General features: G+C 45.4%; 1 long non-coding RNA gene across 2 annotated transcripts; it reads left to right on the forward strand.

The window, feature by feature from the left end:
* The first annotated feature begins 2,479 nt into the window (after nt 1-2,479).
* Nucleotides 2,480-6,177, forward strand: LOC311154799. 2 transcript variants are annotated; one of them, XR_014616221.1, is made up of 3 exons: nt 2,480-3,653; nt 3,791-5,644; nt 5,799-6,177. It is a non-coding gene; the product is annotated as an uncharacterized lncRNA (long non-coding RNA). The 2 variants fall into 2 exon arrangements; XR_014616222.1 differs by having other exon boundaries at nt 3,791-5,617.
* Nucleotides 6,178-10,125: the final 3,948 nt, after the last annotated feature.

Genomic DNA, 10,125 nt, shown 5'->3' on the forward strand with positions numbered 1-10,125 from the left:
GGGTCGTAGCCTGAAGTAGAGTTTCGGTTTTAAGTTTTGTTGTGGTGGCTTTTATTGGCGTGAGTGTGTAGTGTTGGTTTTGGTGGGTTTGAGGTGGGTGTAGTTAATAGCAGCGGGGTTTTAAAAATATTTATAATAGCGCTTTTGTTTATCGTCTTACAGGGCTTTTACTTATGTGGTCTGTTTGATTGGCGTGTCTGGTTTATTGTTACGGATAATCTGGGAGATATCGTTTATAGTTGCATTTCTCTTTAGGCTTTGTGTTTATTTCTAGACGGCATTTTTCTTTTGATAAATTGAGGCACTGTGGGTGTATTCAGTTAGGAATAATTTTTTTGTTGTAATTTTATTTAGTTTTGGTTATTTTTTTGTTTGTTTTGTCCTGTTGTTTTTTTTTGTTTGATGCATTTGGTTGTTTTTTATGAGTTTTATTTTTGGGAACATGGGTATTTATAAGTTGGGTCTTTTTAGGCAGCTTTTAAATTTGAGTAGTTATTTTTTATTCTTTAGCGTTCCAGGGTTTTTTATATCGTTAATGAGTTCAGTTTCTAAAGTTATTTTTATAGGGTGTTGGTTATTCCTTGAGTTAGTGTAGAGCTAGAGTTTTAGTTATTTTTTTTAGTAACAGTCAGGGTCAGTGGTACGGTTTGGAGTTTAGTAAGGTGGTTTGATTCTTTTTTAGTAGTTTTTGTGGTTTGCTGTGCGTGTTTCTCTAGGGCTTTCTTTTACATTCATACAATTTTTGTGTTGGGATAAGAATTGTTAGTGAAAAGAGCATGGTGTGGCGATTATTTTTTTTTAGGCAGTTGGTTGGCTGGTGGAGGTATCTTGATGCGTTTGGACGATATTGGTGGGAATTCGATGCTGTTTTGTCATTTTAATTAGGAATTGGAGTTTAAATGTAAAATTATAACTAAAACGATAATTCAACAGGACAAATAGGTGTATACAAATGGGAATAAAAACCTAAAATTTTACCTATCGACCGGATCTGTAAAAAGAAAATATGTAACGAAACCAGTATTTTTATTCCAGTAAGTTACTATATTGTTTAATATCTAGTGTTAAATATCTTTATATCTTTATATGTTTATTTAAATATATAAACGAAAGGTTCAATCAAAATATAAATCTAAATATGTGTTACAAATATATACAAACTGACATAAAATTGAAAATATTCATAAATAGAATGTAATAAAAATCGATACAATAATACAAGTAATATTGTATAAATCTTATTATATTATGAGAAATATAAATATAGTACATCAGTATCTTATCATATAGAACAAATTATAAATGTAAATATGAACATATTTTTAAAAGTCGTTCAAACAAAGGGGTTTTTCTTGATCATTATTTAGCAATAGGCAGGCTTTTGATTATAAAAATAGAAAGTTTTATATTTTCTACAGAGTATGTATATAGAAATCTAATAATAGAAATAATCAGCACAAAGTTATATACAAGAATTTAAAAAATACGAAAAAAGTTATAGCAGTAGATGTGGTGCATAATATAAATAATCATTTGAATTTACTTTTAGAATTTTATAAATTTTATATATAATTATAGGATGTCAATAGGAAATATGAATGTGAATATAATAATACAAAGTATAAATAAAAAGGTATTTCAATACTGTTAAAAAGGCGGCTTTTTTGATATTTATCTGGTTAGAGATGGGCTTTTGTTTTAAAAATCAGAGTTAATATAGAAATATAATTCTAAATATAGAATTATACAATCAGTATATCAAGATATTGATCAAAACAGAAAAAAGAATTCGATTTAGATAAAAGGAATAGACGTAATATATTATGTAAAATCATAACACATCAATGTCCGTTGTAAAGATGCATGTGAATATAAAGGTGAAAAATATAAATATTAAATGTATTTACATATGGTTTTGAATAAAGCGGGCTTGTTTGGTCCCTGTGGGGTTAGAGGCAGGTTTTTGGCGTTTATTTCGGAGGAGTTTTTGGCGGGGCTCCGCCCTGTTCTTTTTCGCCGCCTTCCCTGCCCGCAGCCCCGAGGCGCGCGGCGGCCCCCGGCTGGGGTGGGCGGCAGTGCTGCCGCCCTGTGGGCAGAGCGCGGTACTGCAGCGGCGCAGCGGCAGGCAGCCGCCAGGCCGCCATGTTGGGAGTGGCATGCCGCGGGTGTCGCGGACTCGCTTGACCTTCTCGATATGGCGGCGAAAAAGCGCGGGCAAATCGAAGGCCCCCGGTCCGTCTAACCGAGTTGCCTGTACGGAAAGCCGACGCCACGGCGGCGCCGGTGGGATTTTCTGCGGCGTTTCGAGTGCCCCGGACGCGGGCTGTGCGGTCAGCGGCGCGGCGGGCGGGCGTATTTGGGCGGGTCTCTGACAGGCAGCAGGGTAAACGCCTATCTCTGCCGGGGTCCTTTCGCAGCCGTCGGCTTGGGGACGGCGTGTCGCGGACGCGCTTGACCTTCTCGAGATGGGGGACGGAAGTCGCAGTCTCCGGTAAGTCTGCTGCCTTGGGGACAGGCAGCGGTACCGCAGGCACCCCCCCGCCCCGAGCCAGCGCCCTGCCCCTCGCCGCTGGGTGCCGGGGAAGGCGGAGGGGCGGCGGGAGCGAGCGGCGGGCGGGTCGGTGTCTGTGAGGGGAGGGGTGACGGGCATTCCGGAGCGCAAAGGGACGCCGCGGCTGAGAAGAATGGCGGGGCGGGGCCGGTTTCGGCGGGCGGCGGAGGCGCGGTCGCAGCGCTCCGCGGGCCGGGGGCTGCGGGCGGGGGCGGGCGGGCGAGCGGCGTCGGAACAGGGCTGCGGCCCCCGAGCCCCGCGCGCGCCCCGCTCCGGGCGGTGGAAGCGACCGCGTGCCCGAAAATCCCGCCGGGGCGGCGCAGGAGGCGGAGCGGGGTCCCGGCGCTGCCCGCCCTTTGTGCCGCCAGCTTGGGAAGGTGAGGCGAGTCGCCCGTCCCGTCCCGCCGCCTCCCTGTGCCGGTGAACTTGTGTGTGGCTTGGCAGGTCCGTGCCGGTTGCCGCGTCCTCGGTGGGCAGAGGGCTCTGGCCTTGGCCGGATGGGCTGGTGAGTACTGGATCAGTGGGGATGTGCTTTTATGTGTTTAGTGACCTTTACAGATTTATTCCCCAGGTTTTTTGAGTTCGTAGAATGATGGAATCATTCCGGTTGGAAGGGTCTCAACAGATCACCTCGTTCCAAGGCTGCTGCCGTGGGCAGGGATGTCTTTGCCTAGGCCAGCTTGCTCAGAGCCTCATCCCAGAGCACCAATGGACACTGAGAGGCGTGGGGCAGGCACAGCATCTCCGAGCAGCCTGTGCCAGCCAGGTGCCAGAGGAGGAAGAAAGCCTTTCCCAGCCGGAGCAGAGGCCGCCGCAGCTCCGTGTAGCCTTGTGTCACCGAGTGTGTGAGACGGAAAGGCCCTTGCCACGGAGGGATAGCAGCACGGAGAGATCTTTTTCGGGTAAAGCAGAGCAATGGAACGCCACAGTAGCCTTCAGTTCTTCCAGCAGGTTTGGGAACGAGTTGAAGGAGGGGAGCGGAGCTGGCCGGGCGCCTGCCAGCTCTGCAGGCAGTGGGACGGAGAAGCTGCACTGATCTGTCTTCTTGCCTGAGTCTTTAGAAATGAGGCACTTTTCTGCAGCTCCTTTTCAAGCGTTACACGTAAGTTCCCCCTAGAAGTCCGAAGGGAGCTGTTTTCTTAGCAGAAGGAAGTCAGGAAGAGGCAAGGCAGGCAAAGACATCAGATAAGCCTGGGTCAAAAACTTGGCTAACCTATTTCTCCCCCTTCCTCCCAACAGCCGGTTTTGGAGCGCTCTGCAGAGATCTGCGCGGGAGGAAAAGCAGAGCCGGTCACTGAGAAGTGACGGGTGAGCTGCGGTGAGGACGCTGCTCCCCCTGCCTTGGTGCGGGACCTCCTGAGCTCCCCTTCCCGTGGTGGCGGCGTTTCTCCTCTCATCCAGCCAAGCCAGACACCTCCGAGGTCACGAGCGGGGAAGGTTTAAGTTCCGAGATCTCCCCGGTAAGAAGCGACAGGACCAGAGGAAATGGCCTCAAGCTGCAGCAGGGAAGTCTCAGGTTGGATTCGAGGAACAATTCCTTCACTGACAGGGTGGTCAGGCACGGGAGCAGGCTGGGCGGGGAAGCCCCCATCCCCGGAGACATTTAAAGGATGTCAAGATGTGGTGTTTAGGGACCTGATTTGGGAGGGGCTCGGCAGTGCCGGGGCAGCAGCTGGGCTGGATGACCTCAGAGGGCTTTTCCAACCCGAAGGATCCTATGGTTCTGGAAAGCCTTGACTGCCCTGGCTCTACCACAGCCTCTGGATGCTGACAGAGTGAGGCTGGTCATAGGCCTTGGAGGTCCCTGTCTCCCAGGGAGGGGACAAGGCAGTGTCACCTGCAGGGAGGGTCTCGTCCTCAGAGAGCAGTCAGTGGCTCCATCCCTGCCCGGGGCTCTGTGTGCAGCCTCAGGGTGGACACCTGCCCTCAGGTTTCCCTCCGGGCATCCGGGAAGAGAACCGGGTCCATCCATGTGACAGCTCCAGGGCTTGCAGGCTTTGGGACTTTGCAGGTGTGTGCCTCGTGACAAGGTGGCAGGGACGTGGCACTGCCTGGCAACGCTCCCGGCCTCGGATCCTTGCTGCTTTCTTCCTTATCCCATAGGGATTTACCAGCAATCCTGTGTCTTTTCTTTAAAACCGTCCTTGGGATAGCTCAAAGAGAGGGTAATTGGTCATTTCAAAGCCTACGTGTTTTACCTGTTGGCACTCAAGAGAAAAGACAAAAAGCTGCTTTGCATCCTTCTGCCTGGGAGTCACTGTGACACGGGGAGGTGAGGAGGGGGCTGGCCCGGGTCAGTCTCTGCTGAGCCTCAGCCCTGGCTGCTCCTGCTTCCAGGGTGAACCCAAAAGCTGTCATGATCAAAAGAGCAGGCAGCCCCTCTGTCCTGAGTCACAGGGGCCATTTCTTCCTAAGTGACTCAGGATGGGAAATCATTCTTGGATTGTCAAAAGAAAGAAAGAAAAAAAAAAAGCCGTATGTCCATTTATAAGTGTGTGTATATACACATACATTTCCTTCAATGAAGCAGAAAATCTCAGGAATATCATGTCACGTCTGGCTTCCTAGAGAAGACCCTTAACTCTGGGCTTATGAAAGCAAATGTCTGTGCATTTCTAGGACCATTTCCCTTCTTTTTGTGCCTCCCACAGTAATCCTCTCCCCTTCCCCATGGCAAGAGGAGTTTGGTGATTTTGCTGCCCTGCTCTCTCCGGGGTGTCGCAGGCTGTGTGGCAGGGAGTGAAGCCTTTGTCGCTGCTCATCAGACCTTTTCCTACAGAATTCTACCAGCAGGGATAAAATTAGATTAGACTTGTGTTACTGAGCTGTCAGGTGGAGCAGGTAACATTAGGAAAGCGTTGTTTCTGAGCTGCTGTTCAGTAGAACGTGTTTCCCCTTTCCAGCACAATGCCCCCACCCAGGAAGGGATTTTTTGTGGGTCAGCCAGATGTGCTGCTGCCTCCCACTGAGGCTCTGAGATGGAGCTGAGTTTGCATTCCAGTGCATCGGAACAGAGGGTCATCAGAAGTTTTCTCAGCTGCCTAAGGCACAGCCCCGTGGAATCGAGTGAGCCTGAGCTCCTGCGTGCTTGCTGTGAGCCTTGAGATGAGTGTGCACCGTTGCAGGCTTGCAATTTCTTGAAGCGCACTAAGGGAACCAGCTCTGGGTTGGGAGGGAGGGAGGGAGGGAGGGAGGGAAATGCTCTGTATAACACGTGCCAGTTGGTCTGTGAAACTCATCCTGGCAGGACAGCATGAAGACTGGAAGTGTAAGAAGACACGGAGTGACACGGAGAATCTGACAGGAGCATCCAGAGGACAAGTGCACGAGTTTTGCTTTTTGCTTGGATTCAAACTCGGAAGTTGTAAGGAATTTTGGAAGGAGATGGGACGTTTCAGAAGAAGAGGAAGGAGGAGAAGTTGTTGTTACAGCCCTGGCAACATCTTTTGTTCTAGCTAATAGAAGAAAAAATAAAAAAGAAAAAAAAGTGTGGTTTTTTTTTTTCCCTTCAATAATATATTCATTGGTGGTGTATGCTGTGTTATTTTCTATTTTGGTATTATGAACTCTGTGCAATTTGTTTTTTGAGTCAAGCTGACTTTATGGATGGCTTGGTTTGTATTTGAGGTAGGATTAATTTCAGGAGGTTTCTGTAATAGACTTCTGGTACGTATTACTGGGATTTTGGTGTTGTTGATTGCATGTGTAAACGTAGAGGTTTGGTAGGGCTAGCTCGGGTGCTGGAGTTTTGGGTGGTAATTGATTAGATGGCTTTTGTTAGATGCAGTTTTTAATTTTTGAAAGGGTTTTTTTTTACTGTAGCGGTTTTAGGGTGGTTTTTAAGAAATGACTGTATTGTTTTATGTTGTTTCTGCTTGGTGTATGCTAAGGGCCATGGTGTGCTTCTTGAACGTGATGGTTTTAGTGTTCCCAAGTTCCGATTTATTTCTGGTTGGACGGGTTTTTTTTGGTTTTATTTTTGGGGACAGGGGCATTTCTATGTTGGGTTTTTATAGGCAATATTTTTTTAATTTGGGTAGTGATATTTTTTAGTATTTTAATAGTTTAGATTTTTAATTTTTATGCTTTTAATGATTTTTTTTAAATTTCTGAGAACTTTTATAGATGATTGGTTATTACTTGTGAGTTACCATAAAGGTAGAGCTTTGGGGGCTTTTTGTAGTAATGTTTAGAGTCAGTAGTGCAGTTTTGAATTGACTGAGTTGGTTTGGTTTTTGGTTTGTTTTTTTTTTTTTTTTTTTTTTTTTTTTTTTTGTTGTTGTTGTTTTTGGTTTTTTTTTTTTTTTTTTTGGTTTGTTTGTTTGGTTGTTTTTTTGGGTGTTTGTTTTTATTGGCAGTTATTTCATTTTCAGTGTGTATTTTGATTTTTTTCTGTTTTTGAGATACTGGTTTAGGAGGAAGTTTAGGATTAGGATGTGTAGAGGTTTTGGGCCAGTTCTAGTGGGGGTTTTAAATTTCATTTCTAGTTGGGGCTCTTTGAGTTTTTAGCAGGGTTAAATGTTGTGGGATCTCTGTTCTGCTAGCAATAGAAACGGGTTTTGTTTGGATACGCTGCGACGGGATGAGCGCGCGCTGCGCACCGGTGCTGACCGAGGGGCAGCGTTTCTGTGGTCCTGATTTGCTAGGTAAGTGATCTTGTATGGTTTGATCCATAGTTTAAAATAAAAACAACTATAAACTTAAAAATAAATATCATAGGATAGTGGTGAACATAAATATAGAAAACAAATAGATAAATATATAAACCTATAGTGTAATGTATTATTGTAACATTGTAATCGATGAAGATTTTAGTCTATGATATAAATGCAGGAATATACAAAAATAGATTGTAAAGATAAAATGTTACAATGTAGTCAAACTGGGGAATTTTTGGTTTTTATTGGGTTATAGGTTTGGGTTTTTATAGATAATATAAAAATATCAAATCACACATATAATATATATACCAATACTTATAAATACTTGATATAAATAAATATTAGTAAAAGAAATATCTAATAGAAAAATAATATATCTATTATTATATTAATAGGTAATCTCTCTAATATATATATATAATATCGATAAGTATAATAAATAAAAATTATTTTTAAAGTTTAAATATTATTTAAATAAAGGGGTATCTTTGGTTTTTACTTGGTGTGAGGCAGGGTTTTCATTTCAAATAATATAAGTATTATAGAAATGTATATCTGAAGATAGAAACAGATAATAAATATGTAAAGATATATAACTAACTAAAGTATAAATGTAAATATAAATAAATGTAAGTAATATGAAGAGATGTAATATAGAATATAAATAACATTAAATGGCAATATAAATTATAAATATCATTGTGAGTATAAATATGTAAAAATTTTTTTAAAAATTTAAATACAGTTGAAAGCAAAGGAGTTCTATTTGGCTTTTTTTTGGGTAGATGCAGGGGGGTTATTCTAAATAACATCAGTGTTACAGAATATATAAATAAATCTAAGCAGTGGAATACATGTAAAATAGAATATAAATTTATATATAATTGAAATTTATAATTTTAAATTTATAAATATTAGACAACAATATACATTATAAATAGAAATGGGAATATAAATATGAAAATTATAGAAATAAAATCTATTTAAATATTGTTTAAAAGAAAGGTTGGGGGTTTTTCTCAGCTTTTATTGGGGTAGAGGCAGTAGATTTATTTTAAATAATAAAAGTGTTACAGAAGTAAAAATCTAAACCAGAAATATATAATTAATTTATAAAGATATATAAATAAATGGAAGTAATAGGAATAGATGTAATATAGAATATAAATTGATTTAGAAATAGAAATGTATACATAAATAGAGATCAATATTCATTATAAATGTGAATATGAATATGAAAGAATATTTTGAAAAAAAATTTTAAAAATATTTCAATACTTTTTTTAAAAAAATATATTATCAGGTGGTTTGGGGGCTTTTTGGGGGTTTTTGTTGTTGTTGTTGGTTTTGTTTTTTAATCCTGTTGGGTTAGAGGCAGAGGACTTGTTTTTTCGGGGTTGTTTTTTGGCATTTATTTCGGAGGAGTTTTTGCGGGGCTCGCCCCTGTTGTTTTTTGCCGCCGTCCCTGCCCGCTGCCCCCGGCTGGGGTGTGCGGCAGTGCTGCCACCCTGTGGGCAGAGCGCGGTACTGCAGCGGCGCTGCGGCAGGCAGCCGCCAGGCCGCCATGTCGGGAGTGGCGTGCCCCTGGTGTCCCGGACTCTCTTGACCTTCTCAAGATGGCGGCGAAAAGCACGGGCAAATTGAAGCCCTCTTGGTCCGTTTAACCGGAATGCCTGATCCAAAGCCCGACGCCGGCGCGGCTCGGACGAGATTTTCTGTGGCGTTTCAAGTGTCCCGGACGCGGGCTGGGTGGTCAGAGGCGCGGCAGTCTTGCGTTATTCGGCGGGACTCTTACAGGCATCTGCGAAAACGCCTCTCTCTGCCGAGGCGGGGTGGGGTGGGGTCCTCTCGTTGCCGCCATGTTAGATGTGGCGTGCCCCGGATGTCCCGGACTCTATTGACCTTCTCAAGATGGCGGCGAAAACCGCGGGCACACTGAAGCCCTCTGGGTTTGTCTAAGTAGATTGCCTGATCAAAATCCCGACGCCAGCGCGGCTCGAGCGAAATTTTCTGTGGCCTTTCAAGTGCTCCGCACGCGGGCTGTGTGGTCAGTGGCGCGGCACGCTGGCGTAATTTGGCGGGACTCTGACAGGCATCTGTAAAAACGCCTCTCTCTGCCGGGGTCCTCTCGCGGCCGCCATGTTGGGTGCGGCATGTCACGGGTGTCGCGGAATCTTATGACCTTCTCAAAATGGCGGCGAAAAGCGCGGGCAAATTGAAGCCCTCTGGGTTTGTCTAACCCGATTGCCTGATCAGAACTCCGATGCCGGCGCGGCTCGAACGGGATTTTCTCTGGCGTTTCAAGTGTCCTGGACGCGGGCCGTGTGGTCAGTGCGCGGCTGGCTGTCGTGATTTGGCGGGACTCTGACAGGCATCTGCAAAAACGCCTCTCTCTGCCGGGGGGGGGGGGGGTCCTCTCGTTGCCGCCATATTGAGTGTGGCGTGTCGCTGGTGTCGCGGACTCTCTTGACCTTCTCAAGATGGCGGCAAAAAGCGCGGGAAATTGAAGCCCTCTGGGTTTGTCTAACCGGATTGCCTGATCAAAACCCCAATGCCGGCGCGGCTCGGGCGATAATTTCTGTGGCGTTTCAAGTGTCCCGGACGCGGGCTCAGTGGTCAGTGGCGCGGCAGGCTGGCCTAATTTGGCGAGACTCTGACAGGCATCTGCAAAAACGCCTCTCTCTGCCGGGGTCCTCTCGCGGCCGCCATATTTAGTGTGGCGCGTCGCGTGTGTCCCGGACTCTTTTGACCTTCTCAAAATGGTGGGGCGCTGTATTTGCAGTGCGCCGGGGCAGACGGCAGGGGGCGCTGTTCCTGCAGTATACTGGGGCAGACGGCAGGGGGCGCTGTGCCTGCAGTGCACCGGGGCAGACGGCAGGGGGCGCTGTGCCTGCACTATACTGGGGCAGACGG

This window comes from Fringilla coelebs, assembly GCF_963513975.1.
Source record: "Fringilla coelebs genome assembly, chromosome: 6".
In the NCBI taxonomy this organism is placed as follows: Eukaryota; Metazoa; Chordata; class Aves; order Passeriformes; family Fringillidae; genus Fringilla; species Fringilla coelebs.